Raw genomic sequence first — 17,185 nt, forward strand, 5'->3', positions numbered from 1 at the left:
GTATTAAAGGTATTATGGATAAATCCAGAGAGGACACTTTGCTTTCCTTACCTTTTATTATTTTTTTTAGATTTATTTATTTTTATTACAAAATCAGATCTACAGAGAGGAGAGACACAGAGGAAGATCTTCCATCCGATGTTTCACTCCCCAGGTGAGCTGCAATGGCCGGTGCACGCCAATCTGAAGCTGGGAACCAGGAACCTCCTCCAGATCTCCCACAGGGGTGCAGGGTCCCAATGCACTGGGCCATCCTCAACTGCTTTCCCAGGCCACAAGTAGGGAGCTGGATGGAAAGTGGAGCTTCCACGGTTAGAACTGGCGCCCATATGGGATCCCGGGGGGTACAAGGCAAACACTTTAGCTGCTAGGCAACGCCGTCGAGCCCTTTATTTATTTTTTTTTAATAAATCTTCATTGAAATTTTATTTATTTTTTTAAAGACAGCCTTACAGAGAAAGAAGTAGAGACAGAGAGGGATTTTCAATCTAGTGGATCACTCCCTAAATGTCCTCATTAGCTGTAGGTGGGCTGGTCCATGATAGCAGCTTGGTTTTCTCCCCAGCCCTCTGAAATGAGTAGAGGGGCCCAAGGTCTTAGACCATCCTTTGTTGCTTTCCTAGCCATCAGTGGAGAGCTGGATTATCAGTGTAGCAGTCGAATCCAAAGCAGCACCATATGGATGCCAGCACTGCAGGTGGATGCTTAGCCACAGGATACTGATTCCATCTTTTTGTATGGTTTTTTTAGAAGCAAGGACAGGGAGCGTGGAGAGAGAGAACTCTCAGAAGCTGGTTCACCACCCAAATTCTTGTACCCTATTAGACTAAGTTAAAACTGGGATCTAATGAGGCAGGTATGGCAGCACAGCAAGTTTAGCCAGTGATTTGGATATCCATGTGTTTTATCAAGAGTGCCAGTTCAGGATTTGTCCAATTGCAATTAGCAGCTTCATTTTACTGTTCCTGGATAGACAGCAGAAATAGCCCAGTTGCCTGCGTTTCTTACCATCCCTATGGAAGCATGGATAGAATTCTTCATTTCTAGCGTTGGCTTGACTCATCTTGGCTCTTGTGTGTGTGGAGCATGAACCACCAGATATAAGCTCTGTTTGCATTTCAAATCAATGAAATCAGTGTTAGTAGTTGGAAGCTATGTGTTAAATGTAAGTATCCAACCTAGCTGAGAATCTGCTTGAACTTCATTCAGTGATGTCGCAGGTGGCCTTGTGCAGGCAGCTGTGATTGAATCAGGCGTGGTGCTTGCATTCAGAGCAGGCAATCTGGGTTATGTTGATATCAAGCAGATACTTGACCGCTATGGTCAACTTTTTGAAGATAAAAACAACTGAAAGTTGATGGTGGTAATGATCATAATTAAGAAACCATGAGTTGAACTTATATATTTTCTGATGAGGTCTACAGAGATGATTTTTGACATTGTAAAATAATGCAATAAATTATTTCAAAAATTTCAAGTGTTTTTAAGTGTGTCACACTCCAATCCACACTAAACATGGTTCATGTGCAAGAGCTGGACGAGAAAGATGATATAATGGGTTTGTCTTTTTAAGAATGGGATTTGAAAGCTAATTATTTTTCTTTTTAAATGTGTCAGACACTGAAGTTTCATGAGATTAATTGTATTAGTAATGAGTGACAAAGACTGTCCCTTGGGGCTGGCTTTGTGGCGTAGTGTTTTAGACCTCTGGTGGTGATTCTGCATAGGATACAATTTTGCAGTGCTATGGTAGGGAAATGCTACATCCCATAGAATTTTATGACAAAAATAAAATAGAGAGGAAAAAAAGTACAATCCCCATTGTACCTGTAAAAATATCACTTGCTGAAGTGTCTTTGTGAAGTTTTCTTAATTGAATATTTTTTTCAAAAAAATTAGTTCATTAAGTCAAAAAACATTCTTAAACCCATGGACATGAGTTTTCACATGGAAGGCATATACTGTGAAAAATTATGCAAGGATCTCAAAATAAGTCAATATTTTAATTATGTTTTCCATGAACATTTTGAAGTCAACTCATATGTTCTGTTAGATATATACTCAAATCTAAGTTTCCCTGAAGACATTTATCAAAGAGATTTGGGTGGATATGTCAAATTACACTACTTATCTAATTTTCCTCCTGTTTTGGAAAATATTTGTCCCTGGAACAAATCTCGCATGGCATGAATACATAATCTCTTTGATGTATGGATGGATTTGATGTGCTAGTATTTTCTTTTTTTTTTTTCCCAATGCTTCCTCCTTTTTTTTTTTATTAGTTATTTTGCATTATGTGACAGTTTCATAGGCTCTGTGAATCCCCCCATCCCTCCCCCTCCCCTCCCCCCTGGTGGATTCCTCCACCTTGATGCAGTATTACAGTTCAAATTCAATCAAGATTCTTTCCTTGCAAACATATACCAAGCATAGAGTTCAGCTACTTATTGTCCAAATGGGTTGAACCGTTTCTTGGGCAGACCTTTTCTGGTCTGAAGTTAGAGCTGGTAGAATATCATCCCAGTAAATTAAGAGCCCCAATATAACAACAACAGCAATTTGCAATGTTATGGAATTGACATGGTTTTGAGTAACCAGTATGTTAAAAAAAAAAAAAAAAAAAAACAAGTCCTAACCACAACCTATGATTAGCTCATTGACATTTCAATTTTAGTTCATATACAGGACCGGCTGCTATATACCTTAAAATGGCTATAAGGTACCATTCAGCTGTTTCGTGTCTATTTCATTATAGTATTTAGCCATTTGTTGTGTTAAAGTAAAACTTTGCTGATCTTGGCAGATTTTAGGATAATCTAGACTGGCTTGTAACTCTAACAAGACATTTGTCAACAGTTAAGGTGCAGAACATTTTTTTTGGGGGGGGGTGCAGGAAAATCCTCAACACCATGGTGAGGAGTAACTAATCTTTGTGTCCCACCCAGCGAGGCATGAGCCAATCCATGCCAGCTCTTTCCTGTCAGATTTCAAGTTCTACTTTCTGTTGTTAATTTATTTTAGGTTTTTTTTTGTTTTTTTTTAGTTTGTATGATTGTTTGCTATGAGGGGTTTTCGAAGCGATCCCGATGGTCATTGCGAGGGAGGTGGGGGTCCAGAGGTGGAGCCAGGCTCGGAACAGAGAAAGCTCTCCTCCCTGGTCCCGAAGGACATTTATTGTTCTTCTGTTTCTGCAGACCGCTCAGGGCTTCTGGTTGTTTTTCCGATGACGTTGGTTTCTGCACGGTAGTGTTTGGACTTCTTCCATCCCCTGTGGAAGCTCCAGTTTTGGGTGGGTGACCTCAGAGTACTCGGCCTCTGAGGGCATCCAATTCCCTGTGGCCTCCTTGGCAGTTGGGATATAGTCCTTGTTGCTCATATTAATAGTTTGTGGTGAAGGTCTGGGAGTCTTCATGGTTGGGATCCAAGCTTCCTCCTTACCACCAGCTCCACTCTGGAGTGCCCCCCTGCTCCACGCACATGACCTCCTGTTAAGAGGTTGTCAGGATCGCACCCGATTCGCCCCTCATGCATTGGTATAGTAGTTTTATTGTTGTTTAGTGCTGCTTTGAGTCTGTTGTTTATGAATTACCAGATTTGATCATGATAGGCTATATTGTACTTTTTTCTCACTCTTTTTCTGGTCCTGAAAGATTTCCCTGCACTCCCTCCCCATTACAGGTTAACATAGCGTATTGAGGGTATAGTAGGTTTTACAGTTTTTCGATGTAGATCTTAAGTATTCTGACATTAATTATTGGTTCATAGATTATATCGCATTATCTTATTGCATTGGATACAGGTTATTAGAGATTGCACTAATATTACAATATACAGGTACTATCTTCCAAGTTGTCATCTTTTCATCTCAGATTAAGGCAAACATGTGGTATTTAACCTTTTGGGATTGGTTCATTTCTCTTAGCATGATGGATTCCAGTCGGGCATGTTTGAGCACAAAGAACTGCATTTCGTTTTTTTTAATAGCTGAGTAGTATTCCATGGAGTAGATGAACCATAGCTTTCTTATCCAGTCTTCCGCTGATGGGCATTTTGACTGCTTGCAGGTTTTTGCGATTGTAGATTGTGCTGCTATGAACATAGGTGTGCATGTTAGTTTCTTGTGTAGGAGATGTTTTGGATATATCCCTAGGAGTGCTATTGCTGGGTCATATGGTATGTTGATTTTGAGTTGTTTGAGTATTCGCCAAACTGATTCCCATAGAGGCTGTACAAGTCTGCAGTCCCACCAGCAGTGGAGAAGGGTTCCCTTTTCCCCACATCCTTGCCAGCAAGTGTTGGTGGTATTATGTATGTGTGCCATCCTTACTGGAGTTAGGTGGTACCTCATTGTTGCCTTCATTTGGATTTCCCTTATTGCCAGGGAACTTGAGCACTTTTTCATATGCTTGTTTGCCATTTGGGTTTGTTCTTTTGTGAAGTGTCTGCCCATTTCCCGTGCCCATTTCTTGAGCGGCTTGTTTGTTCTGGTGTTTTGGTTTCTCTGGAGATCTTTGTATATTCTGGAGATTATCCCTCTATCACCTATGTCGTGTGCGAAGATCTTCTCCCATTCTGTGGGTTGCCTTTTTACTTTATTGATTGTTTCTCTAGCTGTACAGAAGCTTCTTAGTTTGATGAGGTCCCAATTGTTTATTTTGGTCTCGATTTCTACTGCTTTCGGAGTCTTTTTTAGGAAGTGAGGGCCTACCCCTAAGTGTTGCAGTGTGTTTCCAACATTTTCTTCCAAAAGTTTGAAGGTTTCTCGATGTAGGTTTAGGTCTTTTATCCATTTAGATTCGATCTTGGTGTATGGTGAGATGTGGGTCTATCTTTTTGTTTCTGCAGGCTATCAACCAGTTGTCCCAACAGCATTTATTGAACAGACCTTTCCATTTGCTTGGGTTGCTGTCTGTCTTTTTGTCAAAGATTAATTGACTGTATCTGTGTGGGTTTCCATCTGTTGTTTCTATTCTGTTCCACTGATCTTCCTCTCTATCTTTGTGCCAGTACCTCGCTGTTTTGATGACCACTGCCCTATAGTATGTCCATAGATCCGGTACTGTGATTCCCCCTGTTAAGTTCCTGTTCTTCAGGATGGTTCTGGCTATTCGTGGTTTTTTGTGTTTCCAGATGAATCTATATATCATTTTTTCCAGTTTTATGAAGAATGCTGTGGGTAATTTGATTGGGATTGCATTGAATGTATATATTGCTTTTGGTAGTATAGACATTTTGATGATATTAATTTTGCCTATCCAGGAGCATGGGATGTTGTTCCATCTTTCGAGGTCTTGTTCTATTTGTTTTTTGAGTGTTTTGTAATTTTTTTCATAAAGGTCTTCTACACTTTTGGTTAAATTTATTCCCAGATGTTTCATGCTTTTCTCTGTTATTTTGAATGGTAGCTTGTTGGTTAGATCTTCTTCCATCTTGCGGCCATTTACATACACTATGGCTGTTGATTTTTGTTCATTTATCTTGTATCCTGCCACTCTGCCAAATTCTCGTATGAGTTCTAGGAGTCTTTGTATTGAGTTTTTTGGTTCTTCTATGTAGAGAATCATGTCGTCTGCGAATAGTGAAAGTTTGACTTCTTCATTTCCAATTTGGATTCCTTTGATTTCTTTGTCTTGTCTTATGGCTTCTGCAAGTACCTCTAGGACTATATTGAATAGCAGTGGTGATAGTGGGCAGCCTTGTCTAGTTCCAGATCTCAGTGGGAAGGGGTCCAGTTTTTCTCCATTTAGTATGATGCTGGCATTGGGTTTTTCATATATTGCTTTGATTATATTGTGGATTGTTCCTTCTATCCCTACCCTGGTAGGGTTTTTAACATGAAATGGTGTTGAATTTTGTCGAAGGCTTTTTCTGCATCTATTGATACTATTATATGGTTTTTGTTTTTCAGTTTTTGGATGTGATGTATCACATTTATGGATTTCCTTATGTTGAACCATCCCTGCATTCCCTGGATGAAACCTACTTGGTCTGGATGGATGATCTGTCTGATGTTTTTTTGTATTCTATTGGCTAGGATTTTGTTGAGAATCTTAGCGTCAACGTTCATCAGGGAGATTGGTCTGTAGTTTTCCTTCTCTGTTAACTCTCTATTCGGTTTGGGGATTAAGGTGATATTGGCTTCATAGAATGAGTTTGGAAGAGTTGCTTCCTTTTCTATTGTTTTGAAGAGCTTGTAAAGGATTGGGGTTAGCTCTGGTTGGAATGTTTTGTAGAATTCTGTGGTAAAGCCATCTGGGCCTGGGCTTTTCTTTGCTGGGAGCTCTTTAATCACTGATTCTATTTCTGATTCGGTGATGGGTTTGTTCAGGTCTTCTGTTGCTTCTGGGGTGAGTTTTGGTAAGTGGTGGGAGTCTAGGAATCTTTCCATTTCCAAGTGGTTATTGGATTTGTTGGCGTATAGTTCTTTGTAATAATTTCTAATTATTTCCTTAATGGTAGTAGCGTCTGTTGTTATGTTGCCTTTTTCATCTTTGATGCTGCTAATTCTTGCTTTGTCTTGTTTTTTCTTTGTCAGTCGGGCCAGTGGGGTATCTGTTTTGTTTATCCTCTCAAAGAACCAGCTTTTTGATTCATTTATTTTCTGAATGGTTTTTTTAATTTCTATCTGATTTAGTTCTTGTCTTGTTTTGATAATTTCTTGTTTCCTCTTGTTTGTGGGGTCCTTCTGCTGTTGCTTTTCCAATTCCTGGAGGTGTGTGCTTAATTCCTGCATTTGTTGCCTTTCTTGGGCTTTGACGTGCGCGCTTATTGCAATAAACTTACCACGTAAAACTGCTTTGGCGGTGTCCCATAAGTTTGGGACTTTTGCGTTTCAATTTATTAGAGACATTGGTCAATATTTCTCCTTTTTTTTAAAGATTTATTCATTTTATTACAACCAGATATACACAGAGGATGAGAGACAGAGAGGAAGATCTTCCGTCCAATGATTCACTCCCCAAGTGAGCCGCAACGGGCCGATGCACGTCTATCTGAAGCTGGGAACCTGGAACCTCTTCCGGGTCTCCCACGCGGGTGCAGGGTCCCAGTGCATTCTGCTGTCCTCAACTGCTTTCCCAGGCCACAAGCAGGGAGCTGGATGGGAATTGGAGCTGCCGGGATTAGATCCGGCGTCCATATGGGATCCCGGGGCTTTCAAGGTGAGGACTTTAACCGCTAGGCCATGCCGCCGGGCCTAATATTTCTCTTTCTTTCACTGTACCTTTCTTTGATTTTGGTTTTAAAGTAGTCTGGCATCATAAGATGAGTTTGGAAAGATTTCTACCCTTTCCATTGTTTAGAAAAGTTTTAGAAGTATTGGGGTTATTTCTCCCTTATAAATTTGGTGTAATTTAACAGGGATGCCACGTGGCCACATGCTTCATGTTGTGGGAAGGCACTTTGCTACTGATTTCACCTCAGTCTCGGTTGGTTGCCTAATGAGATTTTTGTGTTTTAATCTCAGACTTGGTAAATTGTGCACATCCAGAAATCTTTGCATTTCTGCTTGACTTTCCAATTTGCTGGCATCTAATGGTTTGCAATCATTCCTAATTATTCTTTGTATTTCTGCAGTATCAATTGTAAAATCTCCTTTTTCATCTCTGATTTTCTATTTTATCAGTTTGGGTCTCCTTATTTCTGGTTTAGTAGGTCAGTAGTTTTTCATTTCTCTTTCTTTCTGTCTTTCATTCATTCATTCTTTGTATTTTTTACATTTTTAAAATTTTATTTTTTATTATGATTATTCTCATTTTCTGATACTGTTTCATAGGCCCGGGGATTTTCTTTACCCCTTCCCCGGGTTCTTCCCTCCTCATTGAGTTCCCCTGTATCATTACTGTAGTATAGTTCTTGATAAAGAGACATATGTCCATCATTGCAAGCATGGAGAATTGCAGAGAGTCCAGCATCCTATTGTCAAGATACAGTAAACAGTTTAATTGGGAGTTCATATTTGTCTAGCAGTAGAGATGCATACCATATTGTATCCTCACATCTGGATATGATCATCTGCATTACACAGTTATTATATATCCTCGTATATGAGCAGCCACAATACAAAATCAACAAGGAAAAAAAATAGAAATTTACAATGTCCTGAAGCTAAATATCATGCTATTAGATATGATAATCTCCATTACACAGCTACTGTATTTCCCATTAAATGAAAAGCCACACAACAAAATCAACAACAGAAAGGAAAAATGAATCAACAAACACCATGAAGTTAAATAACATGCTGCTGAATGACTACTGTGTTGCTGAACAAAAGAAAAAGAAAATCAGGAATTGTCTTGAAGAAAATGTCACTGTATGATCTGAGTCATTGAAGAATTTGATAAGAATGTGTTTTGAAAAGATAAAACTAACCAAATCTAAATCCACTCATATTTCTTAGTGAGATGTGTCCCTTGTAGGCAATAAATCAATACTTTCTTTTAATCCAGTCTACTAATCTATGCCATGATGTTTGATTGATGAGCTTAAGCCATTTACATTCAGGGTTAAAATGAATGGGTGGTAATTTGGTCCTGTTAGTGTCACAATGCATTTTTAATTGATTTAGTCTTGTGTTGTTATTTGACTTGGCTGTTGTTCACATTGTCTTGGGTTTTGGTTGGTTCTATTCCTCTTCTCTGTTGAGAGAGCATCTTAAGTGTCATTTGTAGGGCAGGTTTGGAAGAGGCAAATTCTTTTAACTTTTCCTTACTGTGGAATAATTTTATCTCATTTTGAAAGACAAAGGAAAACTGTTCTGGGTATGCTATTGTTGACTGACAATTTTTTGCTTTTAGAAACAGGAATATGTGACTCCATTCTCTTCTGACCTATAGAGTTTTCTGTGAGAGGTCTCCTGTGAGTTTACTTGGCATCCCTTTATTTTTTTTTTTTTTTACACACACATTGAAGAATTTTTTTTTTTTTTTTAGTATTCGATTGATGTGAGCTAGATTATCATGTGTTGTGATGAAGACCACTTTTGATCAATCCTGTTGGGAGTTCTGTGTCCATCCTGGATGTTGTTTTCCCAAGTATTTTTGTAGATGAGGTAAATTTTCCATTATTTCATTAAATATGTTTGTAAACCAAGCTTCTCTTTCTTCATTTTCCAACCAATGATTCACTCCCCAAGTGATCCCATTGCCAGGGCAGATGGCTCAAGCCAGGAGCCTGGAGCCTCTTCCAGGTCTCTCACATGTGTGTAGTGTTCCAAGGCTTTGGGCTGTCCTATACTTCTTTCCCAGGCTGCAGGCAGAGAGCTGGATGGGAATTGGAGCTGCCAGAACATGAACTAGAACCCATATGGGTTTGTGCTGCCTGTAAGGCAAAGACTTTAGCTGCAAGGTTAGGGTGCTGGGACCCCAGTAAAAACACTTTTCAAACTATGTTGCTTTCATAGTTATGGATATCCTATGGGCTAAGGCAAACAAAATCACAAATTCAAGTGTAATCGTGGGTTAGGAGTGGGAAAGTGTGATTGAAGTTTTTAGAGATTCGATTTTGAACAATTACTAGAAAGCTGTACAGAATATAAGTATGTATTATATGATTTTTTTAATATATGTAGATGTAGACAAATTTGCTCTGATTGAAAAATGTTTGCCTTCTACTGATGTTAGTGTTAGCAGCAAGAAGTGTTCCAATGGAAGTCCTTACCTGGAGTCCTATGCAGCTCATTGTGGAAATAGAGAAATACTTTATACCACGCTATTCTTTCTCTGTAGCATATATTTTAGTGACAATATGATATTTTTTCTATGATATTTTGGAAGTTGAGTGGTAACAACAGTTGCAGAAAAAATAAGTTTGTGGTTAGCAGTCACAGTATTATTATTTAATTTTCACTGGAAAGTCAGATTTAAAAAGAGGAGTTACAGAGGGAAACTCTTCTATCACCTGGCTCACCCTCCAAGTGTCCCAACAGCCAGAAGAGAGCCAATCCATGGCAGGAGCAAGGAGCATCATCCAAGTCTCCCAAGCGGGTACAAGGTCCCGAAACGTTTTGCCATCTTTCTCTGCTTTGACAGGATGCAAGCATTGTGCTGGAATAAAAATGTAGCAGTGAGGATATGAATCAGCACCCATATGGGATCCAAACACATGCAAGTTGTGGACTTTTAGCCACTCTATGCTACGGTGCCATGTTCAGCAACATTTTTAAATAAGTAGTAGTTGTTTGCATGAACTTAATGATATCTTGAGTTTCATCACTGCCAGTTATTGTATTTTTGATACTGGTTCCAGGTAAGTGAGCTCTGGCCTCGGCTCTCACTCTTGCTTTACTCACAGAACTCCATGTGGCTGTCCTGGTGACAGGGAGCTTTCAGGTTGGCTGTCTCTTTTTGATCCTATAGGGCTGCATGGATATTCAAGCTGTCCAATCAGCAGCTGTCTGGTCATAACAGCCTAGAATCCTGTAGCCTCAGCATTCTAGAAAAGCCATGGTGACAGACAGCCTCCTCTGCATGGTGGAGACAGCTGGTGAGTGGCTGAATCTCTGATTTCTTTCGTCTTTCTTGTCCACAGGCCCTGGCAGGGGGATATTCACACTCCATGGAATACAGCAGAGTGTGAGTATGTGGAGCTAGGCTAAAAATGTAGTGAAGCCTAGGGCCTTTTCAGCACTGGTACTATTCAAGCATTTCACTTTTCCATCAATGAGAATACTTGTGTCTCTTGAAGGAGCCAAACTGATCCTTGTTCCCATTAAAGGTAGTGTTTGGAAAAGCATATGGAATGTACAAGAGCCAAGTCCAGCTGATTTCTGTAGGTAGATCACATGACCTTCCCTGACACGGATCTCAGATTTTTCCCTACTAGAATACAGTGCCATGAAGCAGGCTTATCATATTGTAATAGTGATCACTTCAAGGACATGATTAGGTTTCATGAGCTGGTTCAGTGTAGGGTTAGGATCAGGGTTATCATTGTGTCTAGGGATATGGTAGTGAATAGATCAAAGCCTAGATTTATGGTTAGGGCAAATTTTAGTGTTATGGTTCCGATTAGGCCTGTGATTTGAGTTATCATTAGGAATAGAACTAGGATTAAGGTAAGATGTAATTAGTGTTAGGGCTAGGGCTAATGCTAAAGGTTAGATTGAGTATTGAAGTTACTCTTAGTTTTGAGATTTGGATTATGGGCAGGGTAAGGTTTTAACTTACAAATAGGATGAGCTGGGCCCGGCGGCATGGCCTAGTGGCTAAAGTCCTCGCTTGAAAGCCCCGGGATCCCATATGGGCGCCGGTTCTAATCCTGGGCAGCTCCACTTCCCATCCAGCTCCCTGCTTGTGGCCTGGGAAAGCAGTCGAGGACGCCCAAAGCTTTGGGACCCTGCACCCTCGTGGGAGACCTGGAAGAGGTTCCTGGTTCCCAGCATCGGATCAGCAAAGTACCGGCCCGTTGCTGCTCACTTAGGGAGTGAAACATCGGATGGAAGATCTTCCTCTCTGTCTCTCCTCCTCTCTGTATATCCGGCTTTCCAATAACAATAAAATCTTAAAAAAAAAAACAACCAAATAGGATGAGTTACAGACTGAGGTTTTGTATGTGGCATGAAGTATGATTCACATCAGAATTACTATTAGTGATAGATTAGTGTTTGGATTACTGCTAGATATAGAGTTTGGGTTATATCTCAGGTTCAGATTTAGATTTCATTAGTGCTAGATTGAAGGTTATTTTTGGGATTGGGGTAAGGGCTCTGTCGCGTTACAATAGAGTTAGGGTTACAATTAAGGTTAAAGCTGTGTTTGTACTTAGGATTAAGAAGTTGTTTTGTGCTAATTTTAGTATTATGGTGAGGTTAGAGTCAATGCTAGAATTATTATGCTTAGATCTAGAGCTCATGTTAGGGTGTGGGCTAATGCTAGTGCTAAAGTTCTTCTAGCATTAAGGATAGGTCCAAATCTAGTGTTAGGTTTATGACTAAGGTTTTAGCTACAGTTGGATTTAAGATTAATGTTCTACTGAGGGTGATGATTAGAGTTATTGTTAGCGTTCTGTTTAGAAATACATCTAGGTTAAGGTTTAGTATTAGGACTAGGCTTCATATTACAGTGATGGCTACATCTGTGTTAGGGCTGGAGTCAGGTTTAGGGCTATGGCACCAGACCTTAAACACAACACCAAAGATTCCATTAATCTGAATGTAGTCCTAAATCTAAAACAACCCTGCCATAAGTCCAAACCTGTGTATAACTCTAACCAAGCTCTGTGATTTGCCTTACAATATCCCTATACCGAATGATAACCCTACTAAGAGCATCCCCAGCTCAAACACAAATCAAACCCCTAAAGCTAACCCTAATTCCTGCAATCATCATAGCCATAGCCATATGTGCAACCATAACCATTACCGTAATTATAACCCCAATCCTAATTCTGGCTGGAGACCAGCTGCAACCAATTTCAGAGCTCAGGCAGGGTGCATGAATTGGCAGAAAAGAAGACAAGGAGAGACACAGACCACTACAGCGTGATGCTCATAATAGACAACTCAGAGAAATTGCCACCCTTATTTTATAGGAAGCATCACAAGCTTTTACACAACATCCAATTGTTTTATTTCCACCTTTTGATTAAACAATCATTACCAAAACAATTCTAAAAGTTATCATTTTATTTTATGAAAACATTCTCAGCAAGCCATTGGTCATTCCAACATGCAGACACCTGGCTGAAGCCAGGACTCCATGGTTGACAGCACATGTTGTTAAAGAATACAGGTAATTTATGTATATCCAAAGTCAATTTTCTCTAAACTTATACTAATATTACCTCAAAATCAAGAATACAAAATTTAAAAGAAAGTTTATAAAATAAAGGCATTTATGAAGACATATATCATAGATTTTTATTAAATGTTAACTTAGTCATACACTAGTTAATCATCACCTTCATCTAGTACTGATGCAATTGTTATGTATTTTTTTTCTTCATTATTGCTGTTCTTTTGTTAAAGGTCGGAGAGAAGGGTCAGGTCAGTTCAGCCTTTCTATGAACAGAGGACCTTTGCAGGAAACCACTTTTTATCTTGTTTAATTATTTGCGTATATATTTCAAACCATCTTTGCACTGCAAAATCCCAACATTTGTCTCTCTTTAGATGTTGTCTCATATACATTTTGCTTTATGTGGTGAGAGGTCAAAATGTGTCATTCAGTGTAATATAGCAGTTTGAGGCTGCACAGTAAATAAAATCTTTGTCTTCCAGGATTGCCATCTGTTTCTAAGATATTATCAAGCCATTTCTTAAGGAGAACATTACACATCCAGGGGAACTTTCAGGACAAAGGTGAGTACATGCTATGAGGATTGGGAAGAATATAGGCTCAATTGCTCCACTGTATGCTTTTAGCTGTGTGTCATTGTCTTAAGCTGCCACAGACACTTTTCACCATCACTTGATTGATAAAGTCAGTTCCAGGGGTTATACCAGCTACAGACATCATGTCACATTTGTAGAAAAATAACAACACCCTCAAGAAAAGTCCATGAAATATCAGAGAAGTGGTCAAGTGTCCATACAATGGGTTGAGGCAGCAATGAGGTGATTAGAGAGACATTCTGCCAGGCCTTGCCATGCAACCAGAAACTCCTCACAGCCTTGTTAACTGTGGAGCCATACTTCTTACACCTTTGTGCCATCTGCCCCAACTGCATGTTTCTAGCATGCTTCCAGTGTTGAAGACAAAGTTCTATCAAGCCATGGAATTAAGACCCAATTTGGTATGCCTTTGCAGCACAGCTTTCACTCCTGTTCTCACACACATCTTATCTGAATGCCATGCATCCCAGCAGCATTCCTTTTCCCAAAGTTTCAAGCTGGTACATGGAATCTGTTCAGCAATTGCTTTGTTTCTGAAGCTATTTTCAAGAGTAGAGTTCTTCTGAAACTGGAATAGGAATGTTGCACCTTCTGGTATGCAATGTTCACCCATAGCTTTCAGTCCACATTTGTGATATGCAGTCATCTTACAAGTGTGAGAAAGGACAGACCCTTAATTTTATTGAAACTTTGCTTGAAAGGCAGTGTATGCTAAGAGAAGTAGTTTTTACCACATTTCATAAGAGCATGAAACATTTGTTTTTCAGGGAACTCAACAGGCATGGATTACAACTGATGTGTTCAAAGAACATCTCACTACCCATACTACTTTCATTTTTATTAAGATTTATTTTATTTTTATTGCAAAATCAGAAATACAGAGAGTCAGAGAGACAGAAAGGAAGATCAGCTGTCCAATGATTCACTCCCCAAGTGACTGCAATGGCTGGAGCTGAGCCAATCTAAAGCCAAGAGCCAGGAGCCTCTTCAGGGTCTTCCACACAGGTGAAGGGCAATACGGCTTTGGGCTGTCCCTGACTGCTTTTCTGGGTCACAAGCAGGGAGCTGGATGGCATGAGGTGTTGCCGGGATTGGAACCTGTCTGTATATGTGATTTCAACAGTTCAAGGTGAGGACTAGCTGCTCAACCACAGCGCTGGACCCCATGCCACATTCTTCATTCTCATGCAGCAGTTGAAGTACGTATTGTCACTGATGTTAGTACAAGGAATCAAATTACTCTTTCCGGGCCCAGCGGCATGGCCTAGCAGCTGAAGTCCTCGCCTTGGATGCCCCGGGATCCCATATGGGCGCCTGTTCTAATCCCGGCAGCTCCACTTCCTACCCAGCTCCCTGCTTGTGGCCTGGGAAAGCAGGAGAGGATGGCCCAATGCATTGGGACCCTGCACGCACGTGGGAGACCCGGAAGAGGTTCCAGGTTCCCGGCTTCGGATCAGCATGCACAGACCATTGCGGCTCACTTGGGGAGTGAATCATCGGAGGGAAGATCTTCCTCTCTGTCTCTCCTCCTCTCTGTATATCTGACTCTGTAATAAAATAAATAAATCTTTAAAAAAAAGCCAAATTAGTCTTTCCATTTGATAGTGATTGTCACATTCTTTTTCTTCCGTGAGATCAGCAACTGTCGCCTGTTACCAGGACCCAATTTATATTAGGTACACCAAAGCAAACATAAGGAGAATGAGTTCTGGAGTAAGCAGGACTCCTCTGCTCTAGACAAGCTTATATCAAGTCCTCGAAGCCCAGTCCTATTTGATATGCACTGACAATATATGATTATATTCCCTTAGAACATAAAAATTGTATGACTGCTATGCATGTGAGCAAATATCCCTGTGCCAAATATTCAAACTCAGTGTAAGGGCAATTGGTTCAAGGTATATATTGTTTCTGAAGTTTTTTCTATGAACAGAGTGCTGGCAGTAGAAAAGGATGCTCTGCCTTCTGGAATGTTGTTTGCACCAACATTGTTTTTTACATGTGCATAATATGCCATCAGCTCCTAAGATACTGTGCTATTAAAAATGTGAATTTGTCTAGGAAACAGTTTCTAACTAGTTCAGTAGGAACTTAACCTCTTTGGTTTCACTGTGAATATGACACTCAAACATTCACACAATTTTTGCTTAAGACTTGCTTGCCTGCCATGGGTCAAGTATTTTGGCTAACCAGGTTATTTGTCTACCTTTGTATTGCCAGAATCCATATAGGCACTTCTTCATGTCCCAGCTGCTCCATTTCTGATCTGAGTCCATGATTATGGCCTAGAAAAGCAGAGGACAATGTCTGAATTTTTTTTTACATATTTGAAGTTGGTTAATTCTTTAAGATTTAATGATTTTTATTGCAAAGTCAGATACAAACCAGAGGAGAGATAAGAGGAATATCTTCTGAGCACCAATTTGCTCCCTAGGTGGCCAAAATGGCCAGAGTTGAGCTGATCCAAAGCCAGGAGCCCAGAGTTTCTTCTGGGTCTCCCATGCGGGTGGAGGCTCCCAAGGCTTTGCATGGCCCAAGTTTTTGATACCCTGCACCTACACGGGCGACCCAAGTAGGCGCTGGCTTCAGTTCAGTTCAGTTGTGTTCATTGTGGCCTCTCCTTCTCTCTATAAAGCTGTCTTTTCAAATTAAAATAGTTTTTTTGTTACCAAAATTGTTGCCTGCCACAGAATTGTGCTGACTAAAAAAGCTTAATGAAAAAATACACGAATATTTTAAGGAAATATTACTGATAAGGAAACTATGGAAATGGATGAAATCAGTAAACAATTAGGATATTCAAAGATGATAAGTGGTTAAATTTGCAAAATTAATTTATTAAATAATTCATATGGAAGCCAAAGGTTTTTTAATATTTATTCTTTTTTATTGTAAAGGAGGATATACAGATAGGAGAAGAAACAGAGGAAGATCTTCCATCCGATGGTTCACTTGCCAAGTGAGCGCAATGACAGGAGGTGAACTAATCTGAAACTAAGAGCCAGGAGCCAGGAGCTCTTCCGGGTCTCCACATGGGTGCAGGGTCCCAAGGATTTGGGCCATCTTCAACTGCTGTCCCAGGCCACAAGCAGGGAGCTGGATGGGAAGCAGGGCCGCTGGGATTAGAACCGGCGCCCATATGGGATCCTGGGCGTTCAAGGCAAGGAACTCATCAATTAAGCTGTCACGCCGGGCCCAGTAAGGCAAAATTTCTAAAAGTATATTACTATCAAATGTTGAAAACCTTGCTTAAATAAAATTCAGCTCCTAGTGATAAAAAGAAACTGCTGGCAGAATGACAAGAAATAGCAATTTCCCTACTCTAACTGAAGCTACAATGCCAGCATTGCTAACATAGAACACTGCGAGTCTTTCCCTTGAGTCAACCTAGACAAGGCTTCTTCTTCTCACTTTGTCTCTTCAACATTGTTCTGAATGTGTAATCAGGAAATTAAACACGGAAAGGAAATTGTATGCATAGTGGCCAAGTTCTAAGCAGCAGAACTGTCAATCTGTAATACTGAACCTAAAATGTGCAGAGATAATCCAACAGATTGGAAAACCAAAGTGAACCTGATGAGAGAATCAAGCAAGGTTTTCATGTACTAATCATAAACAAATATGGAACAACGTTGAAATACAAAATAGAGACCACAAAATAAATATTGGTAAGAGAAATGACATTGAAAAGATTTATTTACAAATATCTTTCAGTTTTATAATTTGAAAAGTCAAACGGAGCCTGATGTGATAGCATCGTGATTAAAGTTCCAGCCTTGAACACACTGGGATCCCATATGGACGGTGGTTCTGATCCCATTCAGCCTGTGGCCTGGGAATGCAATCCAGGAC

General features: G+C 40.0%; 1 protein-coding gene across 1 annotated transcript in view; it reads left to right on the plus strand.

The window, feature by feature from the left end:
- LOC131478011 (zinc finger protein 585A-like) overlaps positions 1-17,185 on the plus strand; it is a 191,794-nt gene that overhangs the window by 124,185 nt on the left and 50,424 nt on the right. The gene's annotated exons all lie outside the window — the stretch shown is intronic.

The sequence above is a fragment of the Ochotona princeps genome, chromosome 26, assembly GCF_030435755.1.
Source record: "Ochotona princeps isolate mOchPri1 chromosome 26, mOchPri1.hap1, whole genome shotgun sequence".
In the NCBI taxonomy this organism is placed as follows: domain Eukaryota; kingdom Metazoa; phylum Chordata; class Mammalia; order Lagomorpha; family Ochotonidae; genus Ochotona; species Ochotona princeps.